The sequence below is a fragment of the Acinonyx jubatus genome, chromosome B1 (assembly GCF_027475565.1).
Source record: "Acinonyx jubatus isolate Ajub_Pintada_27869175 chromosome B1, VMU_Ajub_asm_v1.0, whole genome shotgun sequence".
NCBI lineage: Eukaryota > Metazoa > Chordata > Mammalia > Carnivora > Felidae > Acinonyx > Acinonyx jubatus.
Genome location: NC_069382.1, coordinates 29,955,388 through 29,970,331, shown reverse-complemented (window position 1 = coordinate 29,970,331; position 14,944 = coordinate 29,955,388). Strand labels below are relative to the sequence as shown.

At 39.6% G+C, this 14,944-nt stretch overlaps 1 protein-coding gene across 12 annotated transcripts in view; it reads right to left on the bottom strand.

The window, feature by feature from the left end:
* Positions 1-14,944, bottom strand: part of LOC106966547 (uncharacterized) — a 94,370-nt gene that overhangs the window by 79,179 nt on the left and 247 nt on the right. For 10 of the 12 annotated variants that reach the window (XR_008295921.1, XR_008295919.1, XR_008295920.1 and 7 more), the window contains exons 2-3: positions 13,744-13,862; positions 10,512-10,570 (exon numbers count right to left, since the gene is read on the bottom strand). The gene's annotated coding sequence lies outside the window, so the exon portion shown is untranslated. Of the gene's footprint in view, positions 1-8,173; positions 8,334-10,511; positions 10,571-13,732; positions 13,863-14,944 lie in introns of all 12 variants that reach the window. The other 2 variants (XR_003426697.2, XR_003426695.2) reach the window with 2 other exon arrangements.

The following is a 14,944-nucleotide window of genomic DNA, read 5'->3' as shown; positions in this document are numbered from 1 at the left end:
TCTGAATAACTGAATTAAGAGACCTCGGTCAGTTACATTTAAAACGCAAGGCTTCAAATTATGCCTTCTGAGGGGATTCAGTGTGATCATTAGGATAAGTAAACACATCAAGCACTCAATATATATGCTGAGCCAAATGTAATAAAGGAAGAAAGAAACGTTTTTTTTCTCCACTGTGTCATTTTGTTTTGCAACGCTAAGCGTTACTGCATGCTATAATTCTCCAGAATGACACTTAATTCTTCAGCTAAAATGCTGTATCAGACATATTTCAAGCTAATTATTTGGCATCATAAGATTGTATTCTGTTCTCTAATAGCTTTGCAACATACTTTTTCATGAGAGCATCAGTGATTTCCACAGATGAAAAAAATGATGAAAGACAAATAACGATGATCTGGGTTGATAATCGGGTTGCCTGGGCTCATTGCTGTGTGGGGCTGAACCTCTGCTTTGGAAAAGTCATTTTATGCCCTGCTGCCAGGGTGCTGGCTCTCCTGCTAATTAAACAGCCACATTAGTTTCTTTCTCTCTTGTTTTGTTTTGTTTTGTTTTTTTTAGACAAAGTTTATTATTTTTCTATTATGGCAAATTTAGAGAACATAAAACATCAAATATAAGAACCAACAAGTCACTCTTCTCTTCTCCACCTTCCCGCCCTGCCTGGCCCCGCCCAAAGTTTCTCCACCTGTAAATCTTTATTGAGCACTGATTACGCATCGGGCACCATTCTAGACACTGATATTGTTGACTTTCTGAATACCCATTGCCACTGAGATTAAGATCTGTGAGTAAAATGTCCTGTGATGAATGTGTAGCTAGTGAAGTTTGTCTTTGATCCTCTGTCCCTTTATCTCTGCCTCAGTTCTTCCATAACTGCCTTCACTGATTTTCAGAAATTCCCTGCCCAGCACACTAGGACTCTGGGGTCCTTTGGTCTACTTCATGCTGACGTAAAGCTTGCTTTCAAGAATGGTTCTGAAAGGAGCTCATGACAAGCTAAAAAGAATTCATGACTCCTGATACCTTATAGCACTCTAGGGTTTCTGGGCTTCTTGCGCTCAGCAAAGGCAGTTTCAAAATCAAAAGATGAAAGAATGTTTGCCTGTGATAATGGTACATGAGCTAAACAAAACAGAAGTCTTGCTTGGAATTTCTATTAGTCTTTGATGTACAAAAGGATGAAAAATTGTTACTCAAGTACAGCTTGGTAAACAAAACCTTGAAAACAATGTAGCCAAGTGGTAAAAATGAAAGCTCATCCTCTTTATTGGTGAAATTTCCAGCACAGAACTGAAGGTGGGTGTGGGCGAAGGTGGGTGTGGGGTAGGCTGGTTCCTACTGCTGTTTAGGGGTGGTGCTGGCCTTGCCTAAATATTTTTCACATTTTCCATGGTAGTTGAAAGAGGAGGGAGCCAGCGGTGTGTGGCAAGGGAAACTGCTAGTAACCCGCTTTCCTGGACGCTGTGCCTGGTCGTCTGACAACATGGAAACCGGCCCAACTTGCCTAACGGATGTCATCTCATCTTGCTGCAGCTGACCTGAAAGGGTGCTCCTTATATAGATAGATCAAGAGCCTTCTTTGGGTATTGGAGTCTTCGGCTGCTCAGAGATCAAAGAGAAGAACCCTTCCTCCAGATTTTGAATATCAAGATTTTTCTCTAAAGAGATTTTTCTTCTATGCTTCTCTGGGCTGCTGTTAATTTGCAAACCAACTGAGTGGGTTAAAAATGTCTTTTGATCACATACCAACATGTGGTCATCAGAACACTGGTGACATTCAACCACAAAAGAAAACCGGGGAGGGAGGGATCTCAAAGTGACCTTGGTGACAAAAGGGACTTCCGCAGTGAAACATGTACCCCAGGCAAGGGTGTCACACAATGAGCAGACTGTGACCAGCTGACATTTCATCAGTGAGTCGCTGCTCAAGTATTTGGAGGGGATGCATTGATCCCACTCTCCTGGAAACCCCCAAAAGCTCTCATAAAATGCCTGCTTTCATTTAGCTGTTGTTAAAACAACTAAAATTCCCTCTCATAATTGTTGGGACATCTCAACAATATAGTCCTTTCTTTCCCAGTTTGCAGCTCAAACAAATATTGTTTCATTTATTTCTTGCGGGTTCCTCAGCCTCATACCAATGTAAACAACTTTTCATGTCCAAAGGCATTTTCCAGGACTCCCTGAGGGTGGCAGTATTGTTCACACGTCGATGGCTAGTATCAGAAATTGGGCACCTGTTAGGGAAATGATTTAAGGAGCATGGATTTACACTATCAAAATGAGCAAAGTATATAATGAGGAATGAGGATTCCTTTGGGCCTACAGTATAACCAATGCCCCCAGAGCCATTCGTTCCAACGTGTACATGAAGTGCAAAAATAAAAGATGAAACTTAAAATGCTCATGTCAACAGAAATAGATGGATAAAAGTGGCAATGGAAATACTATTTCAAATAGGCTCAATTCCAGGTAATTACTTAATACAAACTTACTACCCACAATGCCTCAGGGTCTATGAGTTATCCACAGACAGCTGGCTGGGCAGAGTTAGATGATGTCAATTCACCAGGAATTTTTCAGGAGGAGACAAGCTACTATTGCTCTCATCCAACTTAAGTCTCCAAGAATTTGCAAGTCTTATTAGTAAACACCCTATTGTCCTCTGAGTTAAGTCATTTGAAGGTCATGTAGCAAGACTGCTCTAACAAGATATTTCACACTTACGCTTACGTGAAAAAAGCTTCTCAGAATAATCCAAAGTGGAATTGAGCAACTAGAATTGAGTGAAACTCATTGGCAATTTTAAATGAGAAAAAAAAATCATTACCCATAGTATTGATTGGAAAGAGGACATCCATTTCTAGGCACAGTCAAAATCGATTACTTCCTGTAATCACTATGCCTGTGATGGTGTTTGGGCACACCTGGAGATGATGTCACAGTGTCACCTAGGAACTTGGTAAATAATTGATACTGGACCCTGAGTGAAAATTTCGAAGGGATACATTGAGTAGCTGAAAGGGCAAAGCTGCCATTTAGTTTCTATAAACGGGTCAGGGAGTATAAGGAAAGCCCCTGAATATGGAGAGCTGGGAATATTCAGGTCTTCCCAGAACACTTCAGATTGAGAGTTCCTAGATTTCTAGTTGAGTCACTTCTACCTTTTATTATATATGGTCATTGGGGTTTTCCAGTTTTTAGGATTCTCAGAGAGGAGGCACAGATACTTGTATTTGTATTTAAGTGATGAAAATGAAGCAGCATAACTTTTCCATTCTGCAGTGCTTGATAAAGCAGTGAATTGCCTGATACTGAGCTACACATCAGTGTCAGCCGTTTACTGAGTCCCTTAAGAACTTCCCTTCCTGGAGGCCACTGGTAATAATTATGGACAAGTCTCTGTAGAGAAGTATCATTTATAGAAAATTTTGAGTTAATAAATAAAATACTTACTGAATGGTTACTAAATTTCAGATACTGTTAGAAGTACTTTACATTTATTACCTTTATTTGTATAAATACATTGTATACATAGCTTTACTATATTTATCTATTACATTTAGTCCTCACAACATCCTATGAGGAAGGTACTAACATTGTTTTTTACTTGTTAAGCAATGAGATTGAGGCTCAAAGAAGTTTAGCTTGCCCAAAGCCATTACTAGTAAGGGGTAGAGCCAGGATTCAAACTCTATGCTTCCTTCTTAGAGGAGAAAGCAGATAAATTTATGAAACCATTTAACGGGCTTGTGAATTTATTAAATGTTCTTTAATTTGAGATTTTAGTTTGGCAGAGGGTGGTTGGTTAGCTTGGCTATATGTTGATTGTTACCAGACCTCAGATAAAATCCCTTACTTGAAGCCCACCATTTTGAAAATGCATCCCATTGGCTGAAAGGAATCAGATAGCAGAGTGTGATGTGCTGGCATTAAACCAGATTTTGCAGGGATAAAGAATAGTGTCTTTTTTACTTTAAAGGACAATGTAGGAAGGCGTACATCTAGAGATAACCAGTTTATTTAATGGCGGTCACCCTAGGGGCTCAACTCTCCAACAGTGAACCCAAAGCTTTGCCTGCTCAGTGCCCAGCTGCTGCTTCTGCCATTATTGGGGCACCTATACTTCTCAACAGAGTTTTACCTACTAGATTTCTTCATTCTTCCCACAAATGAGACCTGGAAGATGTGCATGGGCCAACCATAGGCCACATAGTTAGATGGGTTATTCCTTGAAGGAGAGGAATAAGGAAATATGTATCAGCCACCTGACATGTAAGCAAGAAAAGACCCCTTTACTCTTAAAGAGATGCCTTCTGGCTCAGTTAAAGTTAGGTTGCAGCACAGCTCAGTGGACTGAACTCCCTGAGCGCTGTCATCCCTGTGGTGTCCAGTGATTACTGGCCTGCCATCCACCCTTCAAGGGCCAATCCTGAAATCAATGTTGGTGCTATGCCAATGGAGATTCCAACTAGTTTCTATACTTAGATTTAGTTATTTTGCAGTAATGGTGGAATTGGAGGACCCTCACTCAAAATCATTGCTCAGTCTAGGCATGGATTATGCAATTTTAAGCAAGCAGGGGCAAGGAGCAGGGAGGAAATCAGATTTTAATGGGGCTTCAGAGAGTAGGGATAATCTGCAACAGGGTTCTGATACTACAACTATTTCTGGCATCACAAGTGTGCACATGATGTACCAGGAAATTAATATTATAAATATAATTAAAAAATAAAGGACATAAATTGGCATTTCTTAGCATAGCCCTTGATAGGAAATACCTGAAATTTACTACAAATTCAAATCTGTGAGTGACACCTGTTGAATCAGAGCTCTAATCCCTTAGTGAAAAGGCAGAAATTAGGAGAGCTGATTGGTGATGTAAATGGAGCAATGGTTCTCGAAATGTAGTTCTCAGACCAACAGCATGAGCACCACCAGGGAACTTACTGGATATACAAATTCTTGAGTCCTACCCTAGACCTACTGATCAGAAATGGATTGGGCCCAGCAAGCTGTGTTTAACAAGACTTCCTGGTGATTCTGCTATGTGTAAAGTTTGGGAACCACTGGAAAAGAGAGTTCTCTATGGGCCTATAATGACACAAAGTAGCTGTTGAGCCCGAAATATGTGGGAGTGGGGCTCTGAGGTCTGTATTTTTAGTGTGTTTCCCTGGTGATTCTGCTGTATACTTGCTTGAGAGCAATTGCTCTAGAAGAACAAAAGTTTTCTTTTCTTTTTGTCTTTTGCCAAGGTACTTCCTGTTATCTCCAAGGCTAAGAACCAGATTATTCTTCTAGTTACTAAAAGCCCACCTACTTGGGCAAAGGGCAGGGTAGAAACATCGTTCTGTATGTCCTTTAGAATCTTGGTGTAGATACATGTAAATGTGCATGCGTGTATGTAAATATTTAAAGTAATGATCAACCTCTGCCCAAGAGACTATTACTGCACTATGTCTAAAAATTAACCAATTCCCCCTTCATTTTAATGCACTGCCTGAAATTTTACAAATTAGAGATGTATTTAGATTAATAAGCATTTTTTTAAAAATTCAGAGATGAAGGTAAAAGATTTCACAAAAATAGAAAAACAAACCCTAAAATGTGTATAGGACCACAAAAGACTCTGAATAGACAAAGCATTCTTGAGAAAGAAGAACAAAGCTGGAGGCTTCATGTTCCTTGATTTCAAACTATATTACAAAGCTATAGTAACTAAAGCAGTAAGGTATTGGCTTAAAAAAATAGACACATAGATCAGTGGAACAGAATAGACAGCCCAGAAATAATTCCACACATATATGGCCAATCAACTTACAACAAAGGAGTCAAGAATACACAATTGGGAAAGGATAATCTCCTCAATAAATAGTGTTGGGAAAACTGGACAGTCACCTGCAAAGGAATGGAACTCGACCCCTATCTTCCACCATACACAAAATTTACCCTGAGTAGATTAAATACGTGACTGTAAGACCTGAAGCCATAAAACTCCGAGAAGAAAACAAAGGTACTAATTTCCTTGACACAGGTTTCAGCGATGATTTTTTGAATCTGACATCAAAAGTAAAAGCAACAAAAGCAAAAATAAACAAACAAGTGGGACTACATCAAACTATAAAGCTTCTGCCCAGCAAAGGAGACCAACAAAATGAAAAGGTAACTTACTGAATGGGAGAAAATATTTGCAAATCATATTCCAGTGAGAGAGAATATCCAAAATATATAAATAATTCATACAACTCAATAGCAAAATCCAAAACAATCCGATTAAAAGTTGGGCAGAATGAGGTGCCTAGGTGGCTCAGTGGGCTGAGTGTCCGATTCTTGATTTCAGCTCAGGTCATGATCCCGGGGGCATGGGATCAAGCCCCACCTTGAGTGTGCTGAGTGTGGAGCCTGCTTAAGTTTCCCTCTCTCTCTCCCTCTGTCCCTCTCCCCCACTCGTATGTGCTCTCTCTTTCTCTAAAAAAAAAAAAAAAATTGGGCAAAACATCTGAATGGACATTTTCCAAAGAAGTCATACATATGGCCAACAGGTACATCAAAAGGTACTCAGCATCACTAATCATCAGGGAAGTGCGCATCAAAACCACAATGAGATATCACTTCACACCTGTCAGAATGGCTGGTATCAAAAATATAAGAAATAAGAAATGTTGGCAAGGATGCGGAGAAAAGGAACACTTGAGCATTGTTGGTGGGAATGTAAATTGGTGCAACCCGCTGTGGAAAACAGTATAGAAGTTCCTCAAAAAATTAAAAACAGAATTACCATATGATCCAGCAACTCTACTTCTGGATATTTATTCAAAGAAAATGAAAACACTAACTTGAAAAGATATATGCATACTCATGGTCATCACAGCATTATTTACATTATTATCCATATTCTAAGATTTGGAAACAACCTAAGTGTCCACTGATGGATGAATGAATCAAGAAATTGTGACATACAGACATACACACACACATACACACATATACACCACATACATATATAATAATAGTATTTGGCCATAAAAAGAATGAAGTTTTGCCATTTGTGACAACATGGATGAAACTTGAGAACATTATGCTAAGTGAAATAGGTCGGACAGAGAAAAACAAATACCATACGATCTCTCTTATAAGTGGAGCAAGCTCATGGGAACAGAGAACAGATTTGTGGTTGCCAGAGGCAGGGTAAGAGGGGTGGGAGAAATGGGTGAACTGTTTTTGTTTTTGTTTAAATAAATTACATTTTTTAAAAGGAAAGTATATGTATAAATTGGTGTTAATATTAGAAGAACTTTTAGAGATCACCAATCTTGTATATTTCTTGTTATGATGGTACCTGCTTCGTACTTTAGTACCTTTTCTCCAAATGACATTCATACATGCAAATAAATTTCTCCCGGATGCAAAAGTAGGCACTGCCCACTACCCCTTGCAATTCTATGCAGGAAGGTGTAGAAATTGTCTACCACGATGAGCCAATTCTACCATATATCAGCTCCAACAGAGTATCGTTGGAAGCCAATAGGCCTTTGGTATAGCTCTTTGGCTTGACTAAATAGTCCTATTTCATGGGGTTAATTTCTTAAGAACCTCAGGGGACAGTATTACCATCTCTTTACGTGAGGGTATAGCATGTCTCTCAGATATCATTTGGTGTATTTTGACCGAACAAGCCATTTTCCTCATAATCACCTGAGATACCAGGTATAATCATCATGGCTGGTCACCACCCAGACTGCCAGCAAGGTTAAACTCGCTTTCCAATGCACCCTGTTCATTGCCAAGAAGGGGAAGAGAGCATTCTGCCTCCCTATAGAAATGACACGATATTCAGCTCAAGCATGAAAATTATGGAGCTTCTGGCAAGTTCTGAGGTTCAGATTTGGTCTGGTAGGCCCAGACATTTACATAAACCAAGGTCATGGCTGCTGCTAGAGCAGCCTCTGTTGGGTGAGGCACAGACCACTTCCGATGAATTGCGCTTGAAAAACATGGTAGAGTCTACTATTGTTTTTCACTCTCCATGTTTCCCCCACTCTTTGTTCTCTTCTGCTTCAAACTAGGTCCTCTTTCTTACCAAGATCCATGCTTCCCACCGAACCTCAGAATCCTACCAACAGCACTAGCTCTGTCCCTGTCAGCCTGCTTCAGGAGACCTGTCTCCTACCTTGTTCCATCACATCTTTCTCAGGCAATCCAGATTGGTCATCCAGGGGCAGATGTTTTCTTACCAGGATGCAGCGGAAGTACAGCCGTGTGAGTTTAGTAACTGACGCTTGGTTCCGTGAAAAGCTTTTATGCTCCCTTTTTGTGCTCTAAACAAAGCCCTATATAAATAAGTACACCTTAATCATTTTGGATTGCTACCTTCTCTTGCTGCTTCCCCATTTTCTAGTCTAGTGCCTCTTGATGAACAGCTTTTAAGGAAGTTGATGCTTTTAGGTACCCACAGGCTTATAGAGAGCAATCAGAGTGTTGGGTAGAAAGCAACCTTCCAGAAGTAGAAACTCAGAAAGAGTAATGCTCTTCAGGTTGCACTGTTCTCGTATACTTTCCTACGATTATGAATCTGATCCGACGTGACCTCATGGGCAGAGAGATCCTTATCTGTTTGGATATTATGTTAAATCATTCCTTGAACAAACATTGACGTTTACATAGCATTCTCTTTGGGAAAATCCCAAGGAATGTGAGTTTGGAAGCCCCAAAACATGACATTGAGTATAGGAAATGTAACTTCTTGAGATTAGATAAAATGTTAGTGATTTTGCTGTGAGACTCACTCTCCAGAATAATCAAAGATGGCTAGAAACTACTGGTGATTTATTCCCCACTGTTATGCTCTAAATAGGCTTGGTAACTAATTTCAAGAAAAACAGAAGGAACATATCTGTTTCTGAAGCTGAAGGTCTTGTTCACTTCTGACTTGACCTGCTTTACCCAGACTCAGACAACACCAACACCAGTTACACTGAAAGGGATCCTAGTCTCCTGGGCAGGGCTTATTGCAGTGGCCTTGGGATCTGAGCTTGCCATTTTTGGCTCCTTTCAATCAAATTAATTGTACTCTGCAGGAATGGGAGTTAACAGTCAACAAATTATTTTCTGAGAAGTTGTGGGGACATTACATTGAGATCTTGCATGCCTTGCAGAGGTGCTGAGACTATGACAGCTTAAAGCTGTTGGAATAGGATCATATCAGGCTATTCCAGATGGGCCTGGCCTTCTTTCTCATGTAATTGGACCTCATCAAACATGTCAAGCAGCTACAGTTGGAGGGCTGATGTTCTCTCCTGGAAATGGGTGGTTCTAAAGGTGACTCCCCTCAGGAAAATCTCTCCCCTGAGAATTTTGTCCCCTTTAAATGCACATGGCTTTTCTATCCAAATGACAGGGAAATCACATAAAAATCCATCCACCATGGGTATTGGTACAGTGATTCCTCATTCTTTCAAGCTTATCTCCCTTCACTCTACTGTTTGCCCATCCTCTTGCCCATAGCTCTTCTGGATTCTCCTCTCATTTTGACTTTAAATCTTGGTTTCTACTTTTCATGTGGCTGCTTGATTTTGGTACCTCTCTGCTTGTTGTTTCTGCTGTTGTTTTCCCCAAAATATTCTAACTTGGAAATTGATTCCCTCAAGACTTCAAAACTTTTCTCATTTGTTCCATGTGCTGAAACTATGGATAAGAAGCTCCCTAATCTCTTCTCACTTGCCTGCAGGGCGGTTGGGTTGATTAGTGTTTTTATTTTTAGTCCCTTAGAATGCACAGGGCATATCCATGAATATGGCCCCGGGGAATCATATGTCATCTGGTGGCTCTAAAATTCCTCTGACTTTATCACTCCCATTTTCTGACTGTTTTGCTACCCCTTGCTCATTGGCTTTCTGGTTCTCTCTGATTATTTTGGCTTTGTGTCTTGGCTCTACCATCTTCTTCCTTTAAAAAAACAAAACAAAAAACCCTGCAACCTAGGACTTTGTGCACTTAAAAAAAATATATGTGCCAGCTCTGAGAGTGGTCATCTTTGAGATTATTCCACCTTGGCTGTGGGCCTCACTCAGCACTAGCTTTTCCTAGCTTCACTGGTTACATGCATGTTGGGCCATGTTGAGAGTACAGTAGTGTTGATCCCTTTTCTGTAAGTTCAGCTTTCAAGTAATTGAAGGCAATGATGTCCCTGCCCATAGGCTAACCAATTGTAGTTCATGTGACCTAAGCATTTACTCTCTTTACCAAAAGATTTATCAAAAGGTTGAGACCTCCTCTGCTGGATACACTCCAGTTCATTCATACCCTTCATGGCATGTGGTTCTCAGAACAAAACAAATCAGCATGATATTGAGGGTACCATCATACCCTTTGTTCCATGAACTAATGTATTCCTTTAACAGAGCCTAAGTTCATACTTGAAATTCTGGCATCTCTCTCACAACGCTAATATTAATGTTTAATACTTGGTTAGTGAAAATCCAGATCCTGTCTATACTGTTCAGACGTACCTTATCCTTCCTATAACTGGACACTTCTCATCCTTTGAAATTCTTCTAAAGTCTTCATTCTAAAATAAATAAGTAAGTAAGTAAGTAAATAAATAAATAAATAAATAAGCAACCTACTACCAAGTACAATACAATGCTTTTCAGACTATGCTCCAGTTGAACCTGGAATTGTCCAGACTATGCTTCTAAAATTAATTCATGTGCTTGCTTATCAATTCACAGAAAAAATTAATTGATAGACTTTTCTCAACATGTAACATATTTTTTAACACATTTGCATCTTATGCTACCTGTCTAATAGTGCTCCACAGTGCAAGTAAAATTGTTAAATTAGCTTTTTTTAAAAAAAAAATTTCTAGCTACTTTCCCCTTAAAACGATTTCAAGAAGCTGTCATTTTAATGTATTAGGCATCCCTCCCCTTTCCATGTAGTTCACACATCTGATCAAAATGGTACCATTTGTTATTAATTAAACTGTTGAAAAGACCTCCCCAATGCAAACAAAATGCATTAACTTGTACTCTTTTGGTAAGGTCATTCAGTGAGTGGGAGTTTGCCCTCAGACTCTCTCTAGACATTTCTATTTCTTCTACAAGGATATCATGAGACCTTGTGCAAGGCTTTCTTGCAATTCAGATTCATCTGAAGCATTTATTTCACCAACTAATCAAGTCTGTGTGTGTGTGTGTGTGTGTGTGTGTGTGTGTGTGTGAGAGAGAGAGAGAGAGAGAGAGAGAGAGAGAGAGCAAGAGAGAGAGAGAGAGAGAAATCAGTTGGGCATGATTTGTTCTTGATGGGTCCCGTGGGATCTTCTAGTATTCTCCACATCCCCTTGTATGTGCTTACAACTCAACCTGTTAATATTCTACCCCAGAAATTTGCCTCGATTTCATGTCAAGTTCACTAGTCCATAAATGACAAGCTCCATCTGCATCTGTTTTTAGATAAGCAGGAACATATTTATCCAGTCTCCATAATTCCACAAAGTACTACACATTCTTAAGGAACACACACCACAATATGTGTTTTTTACACTCAGGGAACCAGACCACTTCAAAGATGCCAGGTGCTGCTTTATTATACCTTACCCATCTATCAATATTTATCCTACCCTTTCCAGAATAAAAATCAAGCTTGCTGATGACGTAGTCTAATGTAAAATCCACATTGAGCTCCTTTCTATCTTACCATCATCTGTTAATACTACATCAGTAGACCAGGCAGCTGATAAATAAATTTCTTGTTAATCTATTTACTTTTAATATAACAAAAAACGTTTGTTTGCTCTCTTAGCATGCTCGACATTTTTCAGCTTTTTGAAAGTTTTCAGTATTTTAACATCATTTTTAGAGATTCAAACCAATTCCTGCTCTCTTTTTCCTCTGTATGATATCTCCCACTGACCCTTCTCTTTTGCCCTTGCCTCCTGAAATGTGACTTTCTAGTGACTTCACTATTGAAGGACATTGGTTTCTTTAGCTGTGCCTTTTCTTTGATTCTTATTGGGATCACTTGTAATTTTATTACCAGAATACAACTTCAAAAAAATCTGCCCTCTCTTATGAATCATCTTCATGCTTTCTATATCAGGTATGAATTATGGTGGAAGAAGTTGCTTAGAACTTTCTTCTTCATTCAGCTTGTTTTCCCACATGCATGGGAAGGAGGTTGATTAGGAAGCACATATTCTTCCACACACAAAAATTTTATTTTATTATTATTTTATTATTGATTTTTTTAAATGTTTACTTATTTTTGAGAGAGAGACAGAGCATGAGCGGGGGAAGGGCAGAGAGCGAGGGAGACACAGAATCCGAAGCAGGCTCCAGGCTCTGAGCTGTCAGCTCAGAGCCCGACACAGGACTTGAACTCACAAACTGCAAGATCACGACCTGAGCTGAAGTTGGATGCTTAACCGACTGAGCCACCCAGGTGCACCCCACACAAAAATTTTTTAAAAAATAGTAGACATGCGGTGGAAAAGGCCTCCCATAAATTGATTAATTGATTAAAAATAACTAAGTTTGGTTTTAAAGAAAGTCTTTTGAAAACATCAGATTTCAGTAGCCACCTGATCCCATGATGTTAGTTCCTGGCCTGTCCCAACCTGCTGTCATAGTAACAGCCTGCTCCCTCCTGACTACCTTGTCTCAAGAACATCGTGTTTCTTCTGATTCCCCCTCCAGTTCCTTATTAGGACTGCAGCCAATTCCTGAAGTACCTTTATGCAATTCTTGAAATTTCCTTTCTGAACTGGACCTACCTCTCAACACCTCTCACACTGACCCCAAGGATTTGCTTTGTTTACAAGTCAGACATGCATGTGACAGAACTGTTGGTGGCCCACAGTCCTGCTCCCTGCCCCATCACAGTCTTTATATATTGACATCAATCTAGATTTGTCTGTAGTTTACTATGATCAAAGATGGTGAATGTTCGTTCCTATATTAGCCTGCTTCAGGCTTTTTAATGAGTTCTCAGAATATGCATGCAGAAAGAGGGAACATTTTGTCTTCTCTGAAATCAATATAAAATCAATTTTGGAAAGAATTTTAAAAGAAATCCATGACTATATTCAGATTCTAAACATTAGACAGGATTTATAATTTCAAACTGAAAAACATTTTGAAATGTGAAGTGTATACTTGGCTACATGAAAAAGAATGTAGTAAAATAATACAAAATTCCTTATTCAATTGATAAAAGATTAAATATAAAGTTTGGGTGAAATTCTGGTCTTCTTGCTGAAAATGTCTATCAGCAAGATGGAGTGCCAAGTCTCATTTAAATGTCCCAGAAATTATACTTATATTTAAAATTTTCAAAACAACCCATTCTTTCCATTTTAGAGGGGAGGAAAGTGTAGTTGGGGCAAGTAATTGGAATGAAGTTTTTCAGCTAGGAACTTCCAGAACTAGAAAGTAGGTGACCAGCTATCCCAGTCTGCTGAGATTGCCCTGGATTTAGCACCAAAATCCTGGGTCCTGAGAAAGCCCTCCCTCGGTTCCATGCAGACCAGGGCAGTTGGGTCACCCTACTAGTGAGGCCAAATTTGTAAACTTCTGAAGCCTGGGTTTTTTTCCTTTAATTGCCCAGATTTTATTGGCTCTTTTGAGTTCTGCAACATTCACTTCAGTTGAATTTTAAAATATTGATAATCATCTGCTGGAAATAGAAACAGAGGCTTCAAGGTCTACCAGTGAATTTTAAGACCTCTTACTTTTGACATACCAGGACTTTTTCATAGCTCATTACTTTCTTCTTTGTCCAGCCTCTATACTGACACAGCTTGCTTTCTTGGTAAGAGCTTGCTTGAATTTAACTCACAAATACAGCAAAAGCATTGCATCCTGAAAAGAGGCAAAATTCATAGTGTTAATTCTCATTTCTAAATTTCTAAGTATCTTAGCAGCATTTCTTTGGTGAAATCAGGGTTTGATTAGAGGAATTTTTTTTTTTGTTATAAAAGAAATAAATCATGAGAATGTAGTGTACTGCACGATGACTATAGTCAATGATACCGTATTGTGTATTTGAAAATTCCTAAGAGGTAGATATTTAAAGTTCTCATCACAAGAAAAAAAACTTTGTAACTATGTATGGTGACAGAAGTTAACTGGAGGATTTAAAAAATTTCTCAGTGTGCGTTTTGACATTTCATTTCATTAACTCAACATGAAAGGCAGGAAGAAGCTTTTCCTAATTAGATTCATAAATCGTAAACCAGAATTAGTATCACTACAAAATTGTAATGAATTCCGAAGAAAATGCTGCATTTCCAAGTACAAGACAAGAATTTTCCATTTCAATGACGGAAAAAAAAAAGTTAAGTTAAGGGGGTGTGACGGTCACGTGCAGAAAGCAGCTTGGGGCTCCTGTTAAATCTTCCCAGCTCATTGTAGCCGGTAGTGAGCGCCTCCATCTTTGCTTGGCATGGGGACGTTCAGATTTAGTAACACCAGCTGTTATTTGATTCGGTGTCAGGCTCCGCATCACACGCTGGAGCCTCCTAGCTGGGTTTATCCCTCCAAAATGCCACCATGTCCTGTGTTTGCTGCTCAAACCCCACAGCATGCCACCGAGAATCAGGACCATCGCAGAGGGTAATTAAAAAGATGATTTCTTGGGCGCCCCGGTGGCTCGATCGGTTTAGAGTCCCACTTTGGCTCAGGTCACGATCTCAGGGTTTGTGGGTTCGAGCCCCGCGGTGGGCTCTGTGCCCATAGCTCGGAGCCTGGAGCCTGCTTCGGATTCTGTCTCTCTCTCTCTCAAAAATAAATCAACATAAAAAACAAGATTATTTCTTGTGCAGAATAACTTCATAGCTCCGCCTCTCTCCCACCTGCGGTTGCTGGAGAGGGGAAACCCTTCCAGGAGGTTGCAGGAGCCCCTTCCAGGAGGTTGCAGGAGTCGGGCATCTCTGGGAAGAACG